General features: G+C 41.9%; 1 protein-coding gene across 1 annotated transcript in view; it reads left to right on the top strand.

Annotated features, from left to right (window-relative positions):
• The window catches only part of DNAAF9 (dynein axonemal assembly factor 9), a 2,711,795-nt gene that overhangs the window by 1,115,288 nt on the left and 1,572,635 nt on the right, over positions 1 to 23,872 (top strand). The gene's annotated exons all lie outside the window — the stretch shown is intronic.

The following is a 23,872-nucleotide window of genomic DNA, read 5'->3' as shown; positions in this document are numbered from 1 at the left end:
CCGCGAGATGCTTCACCTATGGAACCCGCGGATGTCTGTACTTTGGATGGGTCCAGCTGTGCAGGCACCGGCTTCTGAGGGTGTATTCAGGCCTACAGATTTGTATATTAAACCGACACCACCTTCAATATTAAGGCCAAAATCTCGCTCTATGTCTAAAAAACTGACGCCCAGACTGCATGTTCAGGCCTCTATGCCTAAAAAACAAATGATCAAAATGGCTGAAGATTTAAATACTAATCCAGAGTAGTCAACTCTTCCCCCCCCCCCCTTCTAAGAGGCCTAGAGATGAACTTGTCTATCAATCTTCTGAACAGGACTTTGTTTCTTCTGACTCTTCTAATGATCTGGATTTGTCCATACCTACTTATGAGGACTCTAATGCTGAGGATTCCATTCCCTCTGCCTCTCTGCCTGAGGATTTCTCTTTTGGGGAAACTTTACATACCGTAAGGGAGCATTTCCAGTTGGAAAGTCAGGATTTCTCTGAATCCAAAAAGAGGCTTAGGGATTTCCTTCTTCTTCTTTAGCATAGGCCTTTGGCTATACCTCCTGTACTAGACATTGTTGATGATGTGTTTTCGAATCCAGTATGGCCCCTGATTCCTTGCCTCTAGCCCCTAGTAAACCAGACGGGTACTACAGGGTTCCTGAGTCCCACAAATTCCTTTTCAAGAATCCTGTTGAGGACTCTGAAACCGTTTCTCAGGGGCCCAAGGGCATTAAGGCTTCTACTGCTAAAAATCCTACCCCTTCTGATAGAGACTCTAGGGCGCTGGATAGATGGGGTAAAAAGATTTATACTTTTGCAGCTTTAGCAATCAGGGCTTTAAACTGTCAATTCCATATGCTAAAATATCAACAGCATATCTTGGGACTGCTTAAACAGCAAATGTTGATTTCTGACTGTGTGAAGAATAAAGATTTACAGGATTTATTGCATTCAGCTGAACAAGTTGGCAAACATACTTTGTAATGTGATTTTGATTCTTTAGAGGCCTCTTGCAGGGCTGCTGTTACTGGGTCTGTGCTTAAAAGGCATGTTTGGCTTAAGGAGCAATCTCTGCCTGATCATGTTAGAGCAAAACCTTTGGATGCTCCTTTACAACAGTACCATCTGTTTGGCAATAAGGCTGAAGAAGTTCTAAAAATGATGGAAGACAAAGCTAAATCTATGCAAACTGTCAAATATGTCTTACAAGTACAACCTCCTAGATTTAGTAGGCACTGGCCTACTAATAATTGGTCCTTTCCAGCTCCTTCCAGAGCCACTCCAGCCAAACCCAGACATTCCAAAGCACCAGGTTTCAGTCCCAAGGACTTTCAGAACTAAGCAATGGGGTGCTTCCACTTCCAAATCTGGTAACCACAAGGCACCCCCCTATGGTAAACAGTCTCAATGACTTCCCTTTAAAATTACCAAGCACTTACCTCTTAGCCACCCCTTTCGGGGGAAAACTGGCTCTTCATTCAAGCAACTAGCAACTTATAACCCAGGACAAATGGGTTTTAAATATAGTGTCCCAGGGATACAGATTTCATTTCCACACGCTGCCAACTCCAAACGGGTAGCCAGACCTTCCCCCAAATCAGTGGGCAGAGGCTCAAAAACAATTACTTTCCCTCCTAAACATGAGGGCTATTCAACTGGTACCAGAAGAGGAAAAGGGACAAGGTTTCTATTCCAGACTTTTCCTGGTACCCAGAAAAGATAAATCATGGCATCCAGTTCTGGACCTGTCTACTCTAAACACTTTTCTGGACATTCCAAAATTCAAGATGCTGACTCTTCACCAGTAACTTCTATGCTAGGCAAGGATGCCTGGTTAGCAACTCTAGATTTAAAAGAGGCTTACCTTCATATCCCAATCAGGGAATCTTGCAGAAGATACCTATGCTTCAAAGTAGGCTGCATGCATTATCAGTTCTCTGCACTGCCCTTTGGCTTGTCTACTCCGCCCAGGGTATTCACAAAGTGCCTGGTTCCAGTAATTGCATTTTGCGGGCAAAGAAATAGTCAAATATATCCATACCTGGATGATTGTCTAATTCAGGCAGAAAACCAGGCCTTTCTTCTAAAACATCTGGCGTTTGTAAAAAGAGTTCTAACCTGTCTAGGGTACACCATAAACCAAAAGAAATCTCAACTGGTACCTTCTCAAAAAATTGCATTCCTGGGTGCACGCTTGAATACAACTGCCCAGATGGCTTTCCTTATGCCAGAAAAGCAAATTCATTTGGTGGCTTACTTCAAACAGATGGCCACAAAAACCCTGCTATCTGCAAGGCAAGTACTGTAAGCCTTGGGGTTCATGGCCCTCTGCATTCTTCTAATTCCATATGCAAGACTGCATATGAGGAATCTTCAGTGGTACTTAAAATGTTTATGGAGTCAGCATTGTCACAGCCTGGAAACAATGATTCCTATTATACCTTGCCTGCGCCTAGAGTTCATATGGTGGGCAGAGGCCTTCCACCAAAACAAGCGACTGCCATTCACACCACCCCCTGCCGCCCAAACCGTAACTACAGACGCATCAGACTATGCATAGGGAGCTCATCTGGTAGGGAAGTGCATTCAGGGCAAATGGAGCCCAAATCAAATGCACCTTCATATCAATCAAAAAGAAATGCTAGCTGTACAGAATGCGCTGACAGCCTTCAAGGGCTACCTTCATCCAGGACAATTACTGATAGACGGACAACACCACGGTTATGTGGTACATAAACAAGCAGGGAGGTACACATTCCTACTCCCTCTGCAGACTAGCCATGGCATTGTGGAACATGGCCATGAGCTACCAAGTACAACTACAAGCCCAATTCCTGCCAGGAAAGCTGAATGTTCTGGCAGACGAACTAAGCAGAAATCTCATGGACCCACACGAATGGAAACTGGAACCATGGATTTTCAACATGTTGACATGCAAATGGGGGAGCCCAGACATAGATCTTTTTGCCTCACCCCAGAACCACCAGTTGGACAAATTTTACACAAGAACTCATCACAAAAAAGCCTGGAAAATGGATGCTCTGTCCTTCAGCTGGAAAAAACTATCAGTCTGTGCCTTTCCCCCTCTGCCTCTGCTCTCCAAAGTTCTACTAAAAGTCAAACAGGAGAAACCAAAAATGATTTTGATTGCTCCATACTGGCCTCGCCAACACTGATACCTACTCCTGCGCAGTGTGTCACACATTTCACCGTGGCACCTGCCTCAGACACCTTCCTTACTGTCTCAGCAGGAGAACAAAAGTCTTCACCCTCAGCTCCAAACATTGAATCTTGCAGCATGGCTAATCACTTAAGTTCCCCCCTTAGCATCCCTCAGCAAGCCTGTGATGGATGTCATTTTGGAGGCGAGAAGACCAAGTACTAGAAAATCTTACACTGACAAATGGAAAAGATTCTGTGCCTGGAATCACTCTCAAGGGATGAGCACAGCAGTGCCCAATTTACCTCAGATTTTGCAATACTTAACTGAGATGCTTCACAAGGGCCTGTCTTTTTCTTCTATAAAAATCCATACCTCAGCCATTTCAGCTCATTGCAACACAGAACCCCCCCCCCTCTTCTCTCATCCTCTTCAAAAGCAGCATCTCAGAGGGGCCAAAAACTTGAGACCACCCAGGAGAGCTCCAACCCCTGCCTGGGACCTTACCTTTGTATTGGAGAAGCTCACTCTACCTACTTTCGAGCCAGCTGCTATGCAGACTTAAAATTTCTTTCCTGGAAAACAGCCTTCCTTTTAGCAATCACTTCAGCTAGAAGGATATCTTAATTACAGGCCCGTATGGCAGTGGAACCTTTCATCATCTTTCATGCGGACAGGGTGTCACTCAGGACCAATCCATCATTTATGCCCAAGGTGGTATCCAATGTGGCTCTTAATCAGTCCATTCATTTGCCAACTTTCTTTCACAATCCACAGAAGAAGGGGGAGCGGATTCTGCATTCATTGGATGTACACAGACAACTTAGATTCTACTTGGACAGGACTAAATCTTGAAGAAAATCTGAACAACTGCTGGTAACATTTGCTGCAGGGGCAGAGGGGAAGGCTATTTCAAAGCAAACCATTTCTAAATGGGTAAGCCATTGTATTAATTTCTGTTATAAGCACCATGGAAAACCTATCCCCCAGGGGATCAGATCTCATTCCACCAGGGCGGCATCTACTTCAACAGCCTTTCTCAGAGGTGTTCCTACCAGGGATATTGTAGAAGCTGCTACCTGGAGTTCAGTTCATACTTTCACCAAGCATTATCACTTACCAATTTTCTCTAAATCCAGAGCTAGCTTTGCCACTGCTGTTTTGCAGGGCCTTATAGCTGGTCCTAATGCTGTATAAATCCATCCTCCCAACCATGGGATTTGGGAATCTACCCAAATGTAATGACTGCAACAGTGAAACATGATGAACATAGTACAGTTGTGTACACTTACCATAAATGTAGATGTTCGAGTGTATTCACTGTTGCAGTCCTGGTCACCCTTCCTCCAGCCCCCTGTTTTTCTCTTACTATACCTCTCCTTTCTTTTACTATGCTTAAAAACATTTTTGGTGCATTTGCTTTTGTTTGAAGGTATATTTTTGTGTTTTTAATTATATTTATATATTTTGCTCCCCATCTGGGGGGCTCCTGACATCTGGGGCAAGAAAAACTGATGTAATGGCGTCGGCTGCATGTTTTTATACCCTTGACGACCTGACGTCATGGAAGAAGGGACAGCAACCGACGCAGGACACAAGACTTTGTTAATCAGGCCGACTGAGGGTAACCTGCCAGCAGATTACCCAAATGTAATGACAGTAACAGTGAATATACTCGAACATCTACATTTATGGTAAGTGTACACAACTGTACTTTACCTCTCTCTGGAAAAAGTCACACATTATCCTTCTGCGCAAAGGAGGAAATTCAGCAGACATTATTAATTTTAGACCTATACCAATCTTATCCCTCCTCAGCTATATACTTGAAAATATATTCAAAAACAATTGCTAAACTTGAAAAATGTTTTTAAAAACAATTGCTATACTGTCTCCTGCAGGAAGAACTCTTGTCCTCCATACAACATGACTTCCATCCTTCCCGTAGTACTAACACTACACTTCTAACCTATATAGATATTGTCAGTAATACTAGAGATAACTGCAAACTAGTCTGCTCCTTATTTCTTCACTTGTCTAAAGCCTTCAACACAGTTGTCACAGTAAACTACTTCAAATGTCCTCTGTATGTCTCTCCCAGCTCACCCTTCTATGGTTGAAAAGCTACCTGTCCAGTACGTATTAATCAGTAAAATTGCACTCTACCCTCTCTCTGTACCTCCCAGTCACCACCAGTATACCACAAGGCTCTATCCTTGGTCCCCTCCTTTTTAACATTCTTACCAACACCCTACACACATCCACACAACAGGGCTCCCTAATACAGTATGTAAACAACCCCACACATCTGACAACATGGCACACCTCCAAAAAATTACTTGGGAAGTGTTAACAGCCAGTGAAATGTGTTTTTTGTAACTCGCAACTCATGCTCAACCCTAAAAAACTTCACTACTACTTTTTTCCCCAAATCCCTCTCTCATGAAAATATAAAATTTAAAGTCCTCTCCCTTTATAATACAGCCATTGCAGTCATTTCTCATAGCAAATTATTAGGGATGTTAAGGGATGATGATCTCAAATTCAACCTGCATGTACAAAACTGTATAAGAAAAACACATCATTACACTTGGCACTACTTATCTCTTCTTCACACTTCTGTCTAGTATTCCCATCCTGAACAGCAAAGCTGCAAAATTTGCAGCAAATGCTCCTTTCAGAACTCACCACTGTATAGCAATAAAAAGCCTATATCAGTTAGAACTACTACATCAACTAATATATGCACAGCTTCCTACCACTTATAAAATTTTCCAACATCCATATGCTTGTTCAGCACTAAATAATATTCTACACAACCATGTTCCCAGTCGGTCATTATAATCCATTGGCTAAAATTCATGTTTGTCCACAAACCTATCAAATCTTATGTGCATTGTCTATATTCGGATCCCCTTCATAATGTCGACTTATTTTGTTGACGTTCAAAACAGCGAGATGACAACATCACAAATTTACAATCACGAACTCCTGGAACATCGTATTTCCTCTCCGGGAAAGTAACCACTTGGCCACCATGGTGAACCTTGTCCTTTCTCTGCTGGAGTGTGATTTCAGAGTTGGTATATTTAGGTGTGGGCCCGCCCCCCACTTCAGTGGGTGTAATTTGCTTCCATTTGTAATGTTGTCGATGGTGGCTAAAAATAATCTAGAATGATTACATGCGTCAGTGGGCATCCCTTTCATCTCAAATGGGGATACGTCTTCCTCCAAAAACACAAGTTCACCTCTTTCCTTAAATTCTGTCAGACCTGCTGTCCCAGGGAGTGATAGACAAGTTTCTCTAGCCCTAAGAGGCAAAGTCTTTTATTAAAAAGTGTTTCTAGTTTCCAGAAAGGAAGACGTGGAGACCTATTCTGGATATTTTAAAGCTAAACACTTTTCTTGTAGTCCCAGAATTCAAGATGCTCGCCTTGCAAATGTTTTGCCTGTCCTGTTTCCCATGGCCTTTTTTGTCATGCCAGACCTTAAAGATGCCTACCTATACATCCCACTTCACAAACAGCACATATATTAGCCAAGATTCTTTGTCTTGGGGTTGCACTTTCAGTTTACACCTTTGCCTTTTGGTCTTCCGATTGCTTCAAGAGTTTTCACAAAGTACCTTGCCCCAGTGATGGTCTTTTGCAGACTTCTAGGCATTTATATATTTCCATATTTGGACAGTTGTCTCATTTCAGCTTCCTCCATTCAACATACCCTAGCAGCTCATCAGTTCAGTGTTCATCTCTTCAGCAGTCTGGCTTTAAACTAAACTTGAAAGTGTCATAGCCTTCTCATAGTTTAGTGTTTCTAGGATGTTTCCAAGACACCTCTCTAAACACTGTTTACCTCCCACCAGATGGAGTTATCATTTTTTCAGATTTGCTTTTTAAACCTGGCCCATTAAAATATGTCCACAGCAAGAGTTTTACTCAAAATCCTGATTTATTTGGCTTATTCTATTCTAATTTTCCCACTTACCAGACTCATGTGAGAAAATTTGAATAGTTCCTGAAAACTTTCTGTGTCCAGTATCTTCAAACTGTATCTTTTCCTGTTAGGTTTTGTTAAATCCAGGCTTTCCATTTTCGTCCATGTCCTGCTCAGTCACAGCATACACTTCGGACTTTGCAGGGGTGACAGTCTCTCAAAGCATCAAGGTCCAGGGCATGTGGGAGCTTCATTTTAGAAATAAGCTAATACATCACAAGGAGATGATGGCTCTAATAAAAGCTGGCAAAGTTCTAAATCAGCTCTAGGCCCCAGTTGGTGATAACAAACACCACTACAGTGATGTGGTATGTAAACAGACAAGGGGAAATAAGATCATAGCCCCCTTTTCAGGCTAGCCATGAGTGCATGGGAGCTGGCGATGCAGACAAACCTCGTTCTGCAGGCCTCATGCATACCATCAGAGCAAAATACCATAGCAGACACTTTGAGCAGGATAGACCCTCACAAGTGGATGCTTCACCCAGTGGTCTTCCAGGATATTGCCCACCTGCTTCCTGTCTGAACTGACAATTAAACCACTTCTGTTCCAGAGCATCTTACAGAAAGACCTGTAAAACAGATGAATTTTCTTTCCCAATGGTAAGAAAGTTACTCTGTACCTCCTCTATTTTGTTGGATATCCAAAGATTTAGTGTTCTATTAAAGTTCATTTAGTAACTCGTACAAAAGGACTGCTGCTTGCTTACTGTCTTGCTTGTGTAAGCTATTTAATGCTTAGAAATAGCTGTGTGTGAAACGCTGTTACATCTGCTGGGGATGCTAACCAGACCATACTGTGTTACAGTCAGGGTATATGCAGTGCTAGGCCCCACTGTAGCATTGTCCCTGCCATATGGTGGACAGATTTGGCAGATGTATCTATTAGAATTACATTGTAGTCCCATCTATAATCTAGTATTAGTGTAAGATTCTTTAGATTACCCTTTAATAATCCACTCCAGTAACTTGTAGATGCAGAGCAACTCAGTTGCACAAGGAAGTTCACTTCATTTCTGTCTGAAAAAAAAGTAGTGTACATTAACCCAACAGGCTTTCTGGACACTTTTCAGCCACAACACGTTTAAATTAATACAGTGTTGAGTTCCTACACAAGGAGGAACTGTGTCCTTCATTATGTGCAGAGTGAGATAGTTCAGCTATATGAAAGGACATTACAGCTGCACCTCCATCTGTAACCAGTTCATATTCCAGGTTTACAGAATCACCTACCAGTTAATGTAACAAAAGGATAACTTAGGCACTGGACTGGGCACATGATCCATGCATTTTCATGACATTGTACAGGTACTGGGTCTCACAGAAGTGGATTTCTTTACTGCACATTACTGTAATTATGACAAAATATTTGTTTTCTCGTTCTTCACCAGTTAGTTGGAGCACAGATGCTTTCTGTGTCCCATAGATTCATGTACACATTCCTTCCATTTCCTTTCATTCAGAAGGTACTACCAGACAAGAAAAGGAATATAATTTTAATAGCCCTTCATCTGTAAATTGGCCAAGGTGATGTGTTATTCTTTTGTAATGATACTGACCACTCTTCAACCATGGCCAGTACCTCTAAGCAGGTTCTTACTGACACAACAGCAAGGCAAGAATTTTCATTCTAATCTCATATCTTTGAGTCTGTCATCCAAATGATAGATATCCGATTCCTAACAGCAGTTCTTTTTCCACCTCGTATTGTAAATATCTTAAAGGAAGTTAGAAGACCTCAAATAAGAAAATCTTAGTATTCAGAAATGCTAGTTTTTTTGGACTGTTTCACAAGGTCTTGGTCTTAAACATTGTCCTGTTCCATCATTTATTACACTGAATAATTTATTTAATTCAGACTTGTTTTATCAGTCATTCAAAGTTCTGGCCTGTGGTTGTTTTAGTCACTTGATGAGTTTGAAGGGTATTTAAACTGACAGAATTGTTGTATTAATGGTTCTGATGAAGTTGCGTTGGTTACGGGACAGAAGCGCTTGACCATTTGTTTTATGTGGATTAAAGTGTTATCATTTTGGATTAGTTTTCCATATATAGTGTGTTGCGTGTGACTCTCCACATGACTGTGACATTTTCAGTGTGGTTCCAAAGTTCTTACCTGTACAATCTGTGTCTTTTAAAGTCTTTTTAAAGTACACCTCTGAAGACAAGCAAGAAGACATTTTCACCATTTTGGGTTTGAAAGTATTGCTGTAGAAGCTTGGCAGCACCTACGGATAGGAAGCTTTGGAGCACAGGGGTCCACCAGTATTTTTATTTTATTTATCATTAGTTAAAAGGGAAAGTCCGACTTGGAATGAAGCCAGTTTTCAGCAGAGGCCCGGGAAGAAACACTCGAGATGCATGTCTTTGTAATGTGAGAGGAAACCGGAGCACCCTGAGGAAACCCACACGAACGCAGGGAGGACATGCAGACTCTGCACAGAAGGCACTCCAGCTGAGAATCGAACCGGAGAACCTCTTGCTGTGAGGCGACAATGCTACCGCTGCATCACTACACCGTCCAAAGTAGATGCCATTATGGTGGCAGTGGCCACCAAGAAGGAATTATCAGAAGAAAAGTTCCTCTGTCCACCCCCAACCCACCACAACAGGGAATCTCGAGCATTGGACAGCTTTGGGAGACAGACATATGCTTCAGTGGCCTTTGCCCTCTGAGTGCTGAACAGATGTAACTTGACTAAAGAGCTCCCCAAGTCCCTCTCTGGTAATCTGCATGCGGATGTTCAGAAGACTGTGAACTCACAGCTCACTACTCTTCAGTCTATATCGAATATTACCATGCAGCTGCTGTCTAGCATAGCTGATGGCACAGCTAGGGCAGTGGACACTGGGATTGCTATGCATTGACATGCCTGGATGCGCCTTTGTGACTTTATAGATGGCTTTAAGACATCCTTCATTAAAGCCATATTTGATGGTTTCACACTTTTTGGGCCAAAGGTAAAATGTATATAATATATATAAAATGTATATATTTTTATATATATATATATCTATAGATACATACACAAAATAAGTTTATATATGTAAAATCCTGTGTAAATCATCGTAAATCATCTTAAATTAGAGTGTGCGCCAAAATAAAACATTTTAAATTAATGGGTTCATTAAGACCTGGTGGTTTGTCAGCTGCTAGCCTTATCTCCATTTCAGCCTCACTACATTCAAGCTGAACGTTGTAACTGCCCACAAAACCTTCCATACATACTTGGTCCAACACAGACTAAATTTTCTAAAACCATCACAAGACAGAGTGCTTGGCAAGTGCATTGTTTACTTCTCTTTTTAATAGCCAACGTGTGCACTTATATATGTTTGGAAAGTTTCCTAACAATCTTTCTTATGTAAAAACTAGTACATAATTGACAGCTGACTATGTAAACAACACAGCAAGAGTTGCAGTCATATCTGTTCCTAGCTGTAATATTTTTCTCCACAAATCAGTAACCATCTCGTGGTTCTCTTGGATAATTTTCCAGTGGTTTAATATAATGTCTCTAATAATTCCCATGTTAGTAGAAACTGGGAGAGGAAATGCCCCTGTGAAACTCTTCTGATAGTCAAAAGCAGTGTTTACAGTTATATTAATACCCAGCAAATCTCCTTTCTCAGTAGTGCATCTGAGTATAAGTTTGGCTTTTCACCTCTCAGCACAATCTCCTCTTAGATTATGTTGTCCAATAGCATTGAGGAGTAACATCTATTTAAAAACATGACTTTGAGTTTTTCAGCCTCAGACAAAAAGACAGTGTTGATGCTTGTCAGTCTGTTGAGACATATTTACTGACCTTTGATCCCTGACTTTTCATGTGGAAAGGATGTAAGCTGGTGTTGTGAAAGTAATTGTTGATAAAAGTGTCTTTTCTATATATTTACTGTCAAACACACCAGCACTTTCATTGATTTTTAAATGGGCATCCAAATAGTTAATGTCCCTACCTTTGCCACTGATGGTAAACTTAAAAAATTCAGTCGTACCATTTAGGTCCTCAAAAAACGAATTAAACTCGGCACTTGTACCTCACCAAATGAAAATTAAATAATCAGTAAATCTTTTATGGAACACAATTTTGTCCAAGTGTTCATGTGTAGTGATGAATTTGTGTTCCCAACTGTCCATCACCAAGTTGGCAAATACTGGGGCTACATGGGCAGCCATGGCAGCACCACTTTTTTTTCTGTATATCTTTCCTTTAAACTAAAAAAAAATTGTTATTGAGAACAAGATGCAATAATTGACAAATGGTGTTAATCCAATATGCATCTAAAGAGGTGCACTTTGCAAGATATTCTCTGGCCATCTCAATTCCTTTATTTTGTTTAATGCGGATGTATAAGGAGATCACATCAGTACTTGCAAAAAAATTCAGTCCTGGTCTAGACTATTTAAATCGCGTAGAAGTTCCAATAAATTCCAGGAGTCTTTAAGCTAAATTAATGACTTCTGTACAATGAGGTTCAATATATGATCAAGAAAGATGGAAATTGTTCTATTTTGTAAACGTCAGCAGCGACTATAGGTCTGAATGGCAGGTTTGTTCGATCTTTGTGCATATTTGGTATGCCAAAAAAGCATGACATCTTTGGATGATCTAATCTGAGAAAAGTGTATATCTCATAATTTATCTTATTCTGAGAAAGAAGGTCAAATAAAACGTCTGTTGCACCGAATTGCTTTTTAACCATTTCCTCTGAGATATTCTGATAACAAATCATCAGACAGCAAGTTGTAAATGGTCCTTTCATATGCTGTATTATCCATAAGCACTACAGTACCACTCTTGTCCGCTTTCATGACATGAATATTGTTGTTACTGCTCAGATCTTTTAAAGCCATTCTCTCATCATAATTAAGATTGTAAAATTTTGGGTTGTGTCCCATTTGTCTTCCAAGATCATTTTCGCAAGTCTCATAGAACATCTGCAACTTCTGGTATAAGGTGGGATTATGGGTGCTCTTAGTAAAAGACATGATGTTTGTGCCTTGATAACTAGGAATGTCTTTCAGTAAATAGTTCATATTAAGCCTGTGAGTGAATAGTTTCAACTCTGTTATAACCTTAACATCCGAGTGACACCTCCAGGTGCATCTGCAGTTACCTCCTCCTGCGCCTGTTTGCATCAAGTATTGCTTGTTCATATTTGCATTAATAGTTCCAAAACCATGCTACATACAAGGTGTCTGAATATTTTATCTTGAAGCATACATGATGGCAAACACAGTTGTATTGATATTTGACCTATGCCAGTGAGTATTTGTTAGAACTGTAAGGTAATAACTTCATTTTTAAAGGTTCAAACCACACCCACTGGGAGTAAAAGGTACACACTCAAAAGAGCTGTACTGGAGGAAATGACTTAAAACGAGTTAGAAAACACTTCCTAAAGTGCTAGTTATAATCTAAAAATTGCTGCTCCAGCAAAGAATAACCGCAAGACACTCATTAGATATATAAAGAATATCAAAAGTAATGCCCAGCAATGCACAAAGCTTTTCTCCAATGTTATCACCCAGTCAGACAATGAAGATATAACTGACATCCTTGCAGATACATTCAGCTCCAACTTTTCACTTCTTGTCATCTCCAAACTTTCCTAGGTAAATACCCCAGTCTCTACCCACTGCCCGGTAATTACCTATGAATAGGTAATAAAAGCACTCTCTAGAATGAAAAGTACCAGTTCTGTTTGTCTGGATAACATACTAGGATATTTTCTAATCAGTATGAAACTCTCCCATCAGACCTGCCTTAAACTATTCAACCACAGCCATTCCACTGGATGCATACTGGAATCCAGTAAAACAGTTGCAGTAATTCACCTCCACAGTGGAGGCCCCACCATGGACCTTGACAACAATAGACCTATTAGCCCCACTAGCAACATTTGCAAGGTGATGGAACATATCATCATGGACATTGTAAAGAGGGGCATAGGGAACCTATAATCTCGAGACCATAATCAGTGTGACTTTTTAGGTAGATGTTGATTATTAAATCTTTAATTGACTTCTTTAAAGAGATGCAGAAGCATTGTATGAGGGTAACTAAATGCACACAGCCTATCTTAATTTAACTAATATAGTTGATACTATACCGTACTCTGGCATCATCATCAAACTGGTCAAACTCAGTATAAATCCTCTGAATTGCAGTGTCACTCTGCAGATAGTATTCTGTTAGAGTTGATGACAGACCATCCTCCAAGAGACTTGCCACCAGTGGTGTACTCCAGTGCTCTGTTGTGTGACAAATTCTATATTTCATTATCAGTTCTGATAGTGATATTAAAGGTCTCTGGGTGAGCAAGTTCACACATGATTGCAAGCTTGAAGCCATCATCAATTTCCCTGAAGACACTCTTATCCTCCAAGAAGACCTGATTTGGGCAAACCTGTGCTGTCAGAATCATGCTATAAAGTTGAATGACAAAAATGTAGCACTTTACAGTTTGGGAAGTAGGAACTCTGTCATATCCACAACATAAACAAACATTATCCTCTTAAGGTTGGCACTTGGACACCTAGGCCACTGTATGGATAATGTAATCTCTTTTGATTAACATGTATGTACTGTCAGCAGTAAAAGCCTTCTCCTTCAACCAGCTTATTAATAACAGTGTATCCTCATGGTCAAAGGAGATCATATTTCCCTTAAATAATTGTCCCTGATTAGCCCCACACCAGAATTCACTGCATCTTCCTTTATGTACCTGAACAAACTCTTAACCCGCCTTGAAAAAGCCCAGTAGTTCTTCAACCAAAAAAATATATATATATATATATATCTCTGGAATGAGTTGTCTGTCTTACCGAAAACATCTAAAACCCCTTACAGATTCCTGTGTGGTGATTTCTATCTGGCTTGCAAAGGTGTAAATGACCCAATCCATCTTGATCTGCTACCAACCGACAGGACTGGTGGTGACACAAATACAAGATTCAGGACAACTAGGACTTGCTGGTGTCACAGATTTCTCCAAAAGAATTAAGTGCCTATGGAATAAAATGCATATATTCTGTAGAGCAAAGTACATCACTCACTATCTTCAAATCTAACTTAGATGAATGGATGGAAAATGGAAAATATGTCCTTCCTTATTACAGTTGCAGTATTTTCTATTCTTGGGATATCTTGCAGAGGATAGCCTAATGTCCTGCCATAATACCAAAGCCTAGGAATCATATGTCGTGCATATGTTCTGCATACAAGGCATGTGGTACATATGTGACATATGGCGTATAAGCTTGAGAACTTCTTTGCCACCAGTCTGAAGGTTACCTCTGAAGTCACTCTGTATGCCATTCATTAAACTGGTTTATCTACTGAGCCTACTAAAGGTAAGTGCCCCATTGGGATTTCTTCCTTTCTTTTTGTGTTCATGTCATCTAGGAAGGGAACATGTAAATGTGGGAGCTAAATTCCCAATAAAGATAGACATGATAAGTACATTTTTCTTGTGTAGGTGCTACAAATGACTGTACACAGTGTGAGATTTGTCAGACATTTGTCCCTGAGACACTGAAGTCATCTGTCATCCCTCTCTGTTTATTTTGAAAACCAACATCTGAAGCTTTTGGCTGAGGGTACCATGGTTGAATCCGCCTGTGCCGAAGTTTAGCTGCTACATAAGAGAAAAGCAAAAAAAAAGTCATTTAGTGATCCTGCTGCTTTCCAGCCTCCACAAGTTGTCTCCCTCAGATTGGATGAAGAAACTGAGGACCATCTGGTGCTGACTCCATTTCCCTCTATTGCGACCCAGTTGGAGGCCAACATGGAACTGTATATCTGCATGTCCGCTGAGGCTGTAAATACATCCAGTACAAATATAGAGGAGGAACCACAGCTGATTATATCCAAGGGGACTAGGGAGATTCTTCAAATATTAATTAGGGAAGAGGAACCTGGTACCCTTATCGAATCTACGCTAGAGTCTGAACCGGCTAGATTTGATAAAGCAGATGTTCCTTTAAAAAAGAAACAGAAACCCAAGTATGTGGCTTCTGTGGCTAAGGATCCTAATAAAGAGTGACAGGACTTTACTAAGAGGCTGTTTAATGCCATTATGGCCCTAAAACCCCCACAACGGTTGTCTGTCCTTGCTTCTGCTCCCTTGGTCTTCCACTCTTTCTAAGAGGCCTGGGGATTCTGATTCTTCAGCTGAAAAGTTTGATTCTTTTGAATCTTTGGCATATTCCTCCTTTTGCCCTGGGATCTGATGGAGAAGATTCACTGTCCCTGATGTTCATCATGTTTCACTGTTGCAGTCATTACTCTTGGGTTATCCTGCTGACAGGCTACCCTGCAGTCGGCCAGAATTCCAAAGTCTAGGTCCGGTGTCAGCTGCTGTCGCCTCTTCCCTGACGTCAGTGCGCCAGGGGTATAAAAGATGCAGCTGACGCCATTTTCTTCAGTCTTTCTTGCCGCGTGGTGCCCGAAGCAAAAGCAGTTTTCAAGTGCCAGTCGGCCGACTCCTGAGATTTTCAAATCTGAATTTCAGAACCGAAGTCTTCATTAAAGCTAAGTACCCTATTGGGGAAACTTTTTTCTTGCTCCAGACCGATGTCAGAAAAAGTTAACAATTGTATTTCTTGTGGGAAGCAAATACCTCATAAGAATTTTCACTCTTAGTGTATTCCTTGCCTAGGCCCTGATCACAACGTTGCTAGCTGTCACACAGCCACCCAGGTTTAGCAGGAACTTCTAAAAATTGGTCCTTTCCAGTCTCAGACAGACCACAAAGAGGCAGATACAGGCATCCCGGAGGCAGATGTCAGCCCCAAGGCTCATACAGGCCTAAACAATGGGGTGCACCTACCTCCAAAAGCGGAGAAGACAAATCACAATCTTACAGGAAACAGTCCCAATGACTTTCCTTTACCAGTTCCAAGCAGTTTTCTTTTGACAGCCCCCTTAGGGGGAAAGCTAGCACTGTTTTCATCAAATTGGCAAATAGTTACCCAAGACAAATGGGTCCTGAACATAGTGTCCCAAGGCTGCAGGTTCCATTTTCACACTCTACCACGGTCAAAGGGCATGCCAGACCTGCCACACAATCAATGGGCAGAGGCGCAAAAACAAATTACAGCCCTCATGGACATGGCGGCCATTCAGCAAGTGCCACAACAAGAGCAGGGGCAAGGATTTTATTCCAGACTTTTCCTAGTACCCAGGAAGGACAAAACCTGGAGACCAATTCTGGACCTGTCTATACTAAATACGTTTCTGGAAGTTCCAAAATTCAAAATGTTGACTCTTCAGCAGCTACTGCCCATACTGGGCAAGAGGGCTTGGCTCGTAACTTTGGACCTAAAGGAGGCATACCTGCATGTCCCAATCAGACAGTCTTGCAGAAGATACCTCAGATTCATAGCTGGCTCAATGCATTACCAATTCTCTGCACTGCCCTTTGGCTTATCTACTGCGCCCAGGTCTTTACAAAATGCCTGGCACCAGTAATTGCGTTTTGCAGACAAAAAGGAATTCAAATATATCCCTACTTGGATGACTGCCTAATTCAAGCAGAGAACAAAGACACTCTTCTAAAGCATCTGGCGTTTGAAAAAAGATGACTAATTGGCCTAGGGTACACAGTAAACAAAAAGAAATCAAAACTAGTGCCATCTCAAGAAATAATATTCCTGGGTGCAAGCTTAAATATAACTGCCCAAATGGCTTATCTCACGCCAGACAAGCAAAAACAACTGACGACTTACTTCAAGAAATTGGCAACAAAAACCCACTTATCTGCAAGGAAAATCCTGCAGGCCTTGGGTTTCATGGCATCCTGCATTCTTCTAATTCCATATGCCAGACTGCATATGAGGAAACTACAGTGGTATCTGAAAAGTGTTTGGACTCAGCATTGCCACAGCCTGGAGACAGTGATTGCACTCATTCCCTGCCTAAAACAGGAGTTTCGATGGTGGGCAGAAGCCTGTCACCATAACAAGGGTCTGCCATTCAGTTTACCCACAGCCAGACAGACACTGACAACGGATGCATCAGATTATGCCTGGGGGCCCATATGGCAGGAAAATGTATTCAGGGCACATGGCCTGCAAACCAGATGCATCTTCACATCAATCAAAAAGAGATGCTAACTGTACAAAATGCCCTGACAGCTTTCAAGGACCTGCTTCATCCAGGACAGTTACTGATAAAGACCGACAACACTACGGTCATGTGATACATAAACAAGCAGGGAGGTACACATTCCTACCCCCTCTGCAGACAAGCAATGACCTTATGGGACACAGCATTGGCTTTTCAAGTTCACCTGCAAGCACAATTCCTGCCAGGAAAAACAAATACTCTGGCAGACGAACTAAGCAGAAACCTCATGGATCCCCACGAATGGAAACTGGATCCACAAGTCTTCAACATGATAATAAGGAAATGGGGATGCCCAGACATAGATCTATTTGCCTCCCCTCACAACTGTCAATTGCAGAGATTTTGCACAAGGATTTACCACAAGCAAGCATGGAAAGTGGACGCCCACTCTTTCAGCTGGAAAAATCTAACAGTATATGCTTTTCCCCCACTGCCTCTCCTTCCCAGAGTACTCCTAAAGGTCAGACAAGAGAAGCCAAAAATGATTCTGATTGCACCAGACTGGCCACGCCAGCACTGGTACCCAATCCTAAAGAGCTTGTCTCAAGGTCCAGCATGGATATTGCCTTAGACTTCTCACTTGCTGACCCAACAAAACAATCAGATCCTGCACAGCCAACTCAGGACCTTAAACCTGGCAGCATGGCAGATAATGTAGTCATTCAGAACACTCCTCTTTCAAAAGCTGTTATGGATGTTATCTTGGAGGCCAGGAGGCCCAGTACCAGAAAATCTTATGCAGAAAAATGGAAGAGATTCTGTGCTTGGAACCAGGAACAAGGCATTGACATGTCTGTACCAAATATTCCTCAGATTTTACAGTACCTAACTGAGATGCTGAACAAAGGCCTTTCATTCTCATCAATTAAGATTCATGCCTCTGCCATTTCTGCACATTACAATACGGAACCACTTATCTTTTCTCATCCTTTAATTAGGCAGTACCTCAGAGGGGCCAAAAACATTAGGCCTCCAAGGAGAGCACCAATTACGGCCTGGGACCTCAGTTATGTTTTGGAAAAACTTACACTACCTCCTTTCGAGCCAGCATCAACAGCAGATATAAGATTCTTATCCTGGAAAACAGCTCTGCTCCTAGCCATAACCTCTGCAAGGCGAGTCTCAGAGTTACAAGCACTCATTGCTGTGGAACCTTTCATAATTTTTCACCCAGACAGGGTTTCTCTGAGGACAAACCCTACATTTATGCCTAAGGGTGGTGTCCAGTGTGACCCTCAACCAAACCATTCACTTGCCTACCTTTTACCCAAATCCACAGAACAAGGGTGAGAAAATTCTGCATTCTTTGGACATACACAGGTAGTTGCGCTTCTTCTTGGACAGAACTAAAGCTTTCAGAAAGACTGAGCAACTTTTAGTGTGATATGCTGCAGGATCACAAGGAAAGGCTATCTCAAAACAGACTCTTTCTAAATGGGTAGGCCATTGCATCCATTTCTGATACTTTCAACATGGCAAATCAGTGTCTAAGGGCATTAGACCTCATTCCACCAGAGCAGCAGCCACTTCAGCAGCCTTCCTCAGAGGAGTACCAACCAAAGAAATCTTAGAGGCTGCAACTTGGAGTTCAGTGCACACCTTTACAAAGCACTACCACTTGCCTCTCTACTCTTAAGTCCAGGCAGGCTTCGCCACTGCAGTTCTGCCAGGCCTCATAGCCTCTCCTAATCCTATTTAGCCCAGCCACCCATCCTCAGCTTTGGGATTCTACCCAAGAGTAATGACTGCAACAGTGAAACACGAATATAGTACAGTTGTGTACCTACCATAAATGTAGATGTTCGAGTGTATTCACTGTTGCAGTCCAGGTTACCCACCCACCACCCCCCTTCTCTTTGCTGGGACTTATCTGCACTTCTCTGTCCTATACAACCTTTTTGGTGTATTTGCTTGTAGATTAAGGAAATGTTATTTTTGTGCATGCATTTCTGATTGGTATATTTTTCAGCCTACCTATTTGGGGCACCTGACATCTGGGGCAAGTAAAACTGAAGAAAATGGCGTCGGCTGCATCTTTTATACCCCTGGCACACTGACGTCAGGGAAGAGGTGACAGCAGCCGACGCCGGACCTAGACTTTGGAATTCTGGCCGACTGCAGGGTAGCCTGCCAGCAGGATAACCCAAGAGTAATGACTGCAACAGTGAATACACTTGAACATCTACATTTATGGTAGGTACACAGCTGTACTATTCTCCTTTTGAATAATTATATTTTGGGGATACAGTGGCATGTATGATGGAACACTTTAAGTGGGGACTGTTCCTTGTTTTCTTAGGTTTAAAAGAGATGGTATGAACTCTTGTAAATAGACTTGCTCACACCTTCTGCAGTCCGTCCTGTTTTAGCTACCATTTTGCATGCATTTGCAGCACTTTCTCAGGCTCCTGACTCTAAATATCCATTTTCTAAGACTCCAGACTCCCTGAGGATCATATATTTGTATAAAAGTCATACATCTGATCCTGTTTTTCTTTCCATGTCCCTATGTAATCCATCCAAACTGCTATCCTCTTCCAAGCTTTTGTCATGCTATCGATAAGTATGGTAAAAAAGTGTATATTTCTGCTACTTTGTTTTATAGGGCCATTAATTATCAGACCAACAAGCCCTGGCTCTTCTCTCAGAGCTTAGTGTGTGTGTGTGGCGGGGGCTGATATGGCTCATTCGGATGTAATACTTCTTCCCTTTCTCTTCTGAGCTCTGCCTCTCAGGTGGATTGCCATTCCATTAAGTGCAACTGATGCCTTTTCTATGGCAGCTGCATCTGGTTCTGTCATGAGGAGATACTCTTGGTTGCATCTTCAAGCCTTACCTGATGTCATTAAGGCCAAACTTTTAGGCTCCCCTTATACAACCAGAATCTCTTTGGCACTGCTGTTGCATAATTGTTTAAAACTCTGCAGGATAAGGGTAAGGTTATACAAGACCTGAAGCAGATCTTTGTTTCCCCTGTACCCAAGTTCTGGAGGAACTATCCATCTAAATTTTCTTTTGTCTGTAGGCAGCCTAGATAACCTGCTAGCAGCAAGAGGGTTCTTAAGCAGATTTTCTCTGACAACCCCACTCGAGTTCTAGAGGCCAAAAACCTTTTTTTCCTAACAAGTCTGCCTCTGTCTGACATCCAACCTCCCCTACCCCTCAGCCAAATTCCTCTGTCCCTCAGGCTAACCTTTTCCTTTCCTGTTTGGCAACAGATAACCTCAGATGCCTGGGTTCTTCCCATCATCCAAAATTGTTATTTTATGGCATGGAAGTCCTTTCTTTCATTTTCAGCCTTCCCGAGCCTCCTCCTTGCCAGCTTCCTAATTTCCCCTTGGTTCTGATAGATCTGTTGGATCAGGGAACCATTAAGTCTGTTCCTTTATTTTAGCAGGGAACTGGGTTTTATTCCTGAATGTTTTTGATTCCCAAGAAGGAAATGTTATGGAGGCCCATCCTAGACCTGTCCTTTTCTCAACATCTTTCTCAAGGTCCCTTCCTTCAGGATGTTATCTCTTCAGATGCTTTTCCCTCTGTTGCTTCCTCAAGCTTTTCTGTCATCAGTGGATTTGAAGGATGCTTACCTCTATATTCCTTTTCACCCTCTCTTCAGGAAGTTTTTACATTTCTCTGTTTCTTCCTCTCATTATCGGTTCTTTGCTTTGCCTTTTGGTCTTTCTGCAGCTCCAAGGGTCTTTACCAAATGTCTGGCCCTTGTGGTAGCCTTATTTAGACTTCAGGAAATTCAAATATTCAATTATTTGAATGAGCTTCTAATTCATGCCTTCTGTCGACAGTTCCTGCTTCAAAATCTGCACTTCACTGTGCTTCTTCTGCTCAGTGAAGGATTCAACCTTAATCTTAAAAAGTCTGTGTTGACTCCCTCTCAGGGATATGTGTTTTTTTGGGTTGCAGTATTCAATCCATTCCAATGTTGGCTTGTCTCTCATCTCCCACGTTTTTTTCTTTGGCTTTTTTTTTTTCTGGTCTGTTCTTCATCTTCCAGTCTTTCTTGAAAGGACATTTCAAAAGCCTTAGGGTACACAGCATCCACCATTCCCATGGTTCCTTTTGCCAAACTCCAAATGAAGAAATTTCAATGGCATCTCAAGACTATTTGGGTCCAGCACTGTGGTATTCAGGCCTTCTCTTACCTTGTCTCAAGTTCAAGCTCTACTGGTGGATTCATCATGTTTCCCTGAATCCTGGTCTGCCTTTTCAGGTTCCTTTCCCTACTCATGAGCTGTAAGTGGATGATTTGATCATGATTGGGAGCATCCTCCAACAATCTAAAAGCCCAGGGTATTTGGTCCCATCAATAACTGATAGAATATATCAACATCAAGGAGATGAGGGCTGTACTTCCAGCTCTCCAGGCTTTTCACTCCCTTTGGGTTCCATGTCATCTAAAGGTTTTTACAGTAGGAACCACAATCATATGGTACATCAACAAGCAAAGGGGCACAAAATCTTACTTTCTTAGCAGGCTGGCTCTACAGGCTTCGAATTTTGCTGTCTGCTATCCCTTGGTTCTTCAGGTGGTTTGCATCCCTTCAGAGCACAATCTGGTTGCAGACTCTTTGGGCAGGTCCAGGACAAATCCTCTAAATGTATGCTTCACGGGGTAGTGTATCTGGACTTTGTACATCGGTAGGGTACACCTCAGGAAGATCTTTTTCCCTCCCATTTGAAAAGTCAATTTTCCCAGTTGTTTTCCAGAGTGCCAAGTCCTGTGGATTGGAAAATAGTTGCCATGCCTTTTTCTGGAAGGGGATGTTCCTGTATGTGTCGGTTTCCTCTACTACCACAGGTCCTGCACAAGATCATGTGGGACACACCTGGAATCTTGCTGGTGACTCCCTTTTAGCCCAGACAGCACTGGTTCCCCCTTCTATTTCACCTGACCAGGGGCAATCATCACAAGTTAATTTAGAAGATGAGTCTTCTTACACAGGACAAGGGGTCTGTTATCCTTTCAGGCACCAGTTTTCTGAGAACGTGCTTCGAGTTTTGCCAGATGCCAGAAAACCAACTAGTAGAAAATCCTATATGACTAAATGGAAGAAGATTTTCTATTTGTTGTCTCAAGCATGATCTGGAACCTTTTTCTTTGGGGGTCCATACAGTCCTTTCTTATTTGTTTGGGTTTCTCATTTCTGGTTTGGCATATTTATCTGTTAATGTTCATTTATATTTATCTGTTAATGTTCATTTGTCAGCCATTTCTTCCGGTCTGCCGCTGAACCAGGAAGGGACTGACACAGGTAAATTAGTGTCAGAGCCATGGACTAAAACTAAATTCCAAGAAATGCATAATAGTATCCTTCAGGAAGTCATCCACCCCCTGGTAACTGTCATATCTTCAGGACACCCATAAGAGTTGACCCAGTATTCAGAGACTTTGGGACACACATAGGCAATAACTTAGCCTTTGACCATTACGCGTCTACATTAGTGAGGAAATCATTCTGTATTGTGCAACTTATAAACAAATGTATGGCATCTAAGTCCAAGGAAGTCATTATTCCACTGTATTTGGCATTCATCAAAATTATCATTGAGTACAATGCCCCCTTTGGTATATGCCTAACCAGGTATATCCAACAGCTGGAAGGTCCACAGAGGTTCTTCACTAAAAGAATGCAAGGTGTAACATGTCCTGTGTAGACCACCAAAAGGCCTCATCCCTGTATTCTGTCACCTACGGGCTGTTGAGGGGAGATCTATGCCTGGCATAAAAGGCATTGTTAGACCCCACTCTGATGGACTTCCTGCACATCCACAAAACAAACAGCACCAGAATTACCTGTTCTAAAGATTAAACCCTTGCCTGTGATGTAAATAGAGCCTTCTGGAGAGACAAATATGTATCCAAGAGACTACCTCATTTTTGGAACAGGCTTCCCATCCATGTGAAGCAGAGTTCCTCCCTAACTCAATTCAAGTGTAACTTGGAAAATTGGATGGGGAACAGGAAATTCATCCGTGGTTTGACACCTGTGTTTCTAATGGACACAGGCAGCCTGTAAATGTTTCATCTTCCAGGTCCTTGCTTGTAAATGTTTCATCTCCCAAGCCCCTTCTTACACTTATTAAGGGTACCAGAACTTATCAGAGATTTGGGATGCATGGCTAGGCTTAAAAAGGCCTTTGTGGTCGTTCCCCTAGTAAACACCCATGAACCTAATCCACATATGGCTTCTAGTTCTGAAGTAAAACATTTTTTAAAAGATACCCTTTATATCAGGCTTCCAAGAAAGCCTGCCTATTCCTCCTTCCTGGGATCTTAATTTTGTTCTTGAAAAATTGGCTCAGTCCATAGGTTCATAGTGTCATATGTGTTTTCTAGGCTAATGACTACAGGGGCCTTTTTAAGCCTGGCCGTGCATCCCAAATCTCTGACAAGTTCTGATACCCTTGATAAGTGTAAGCATGAGCCTGGGAGATGAACCATTTGCAGGTTACCTGTTTGCATTAGAGACATAGGTGCCAAACTGGTTTCCCATCCAGTTGTCCAAGTTGCACTTGAATTGGGTTAGGGAGGAACTCTGTTTCACATGGACGGGGAGCCTGTTCCATAGACAGGGT

The sequence above is a fragment of the Protopterus annectens genome, chromosome 2.part2 (assembly GCF_019279795.1).
Source record: "Protopterus annectens isolate FY-2018-M chromosome 2.part2, PAN1.0, whole genome shotgun sequence".
Taxonomy (NCBI): domain Eukaryota; kingdom Metazoa; phylum Chordata; order Ceratodontiformes; family Protopteridae; genus Protopterus; species Protopterus annectens.
Note: the sequence above shows the minus strand (reverse complement) of the source record. Positions and strands in the feature narration are given on the sequence as shown.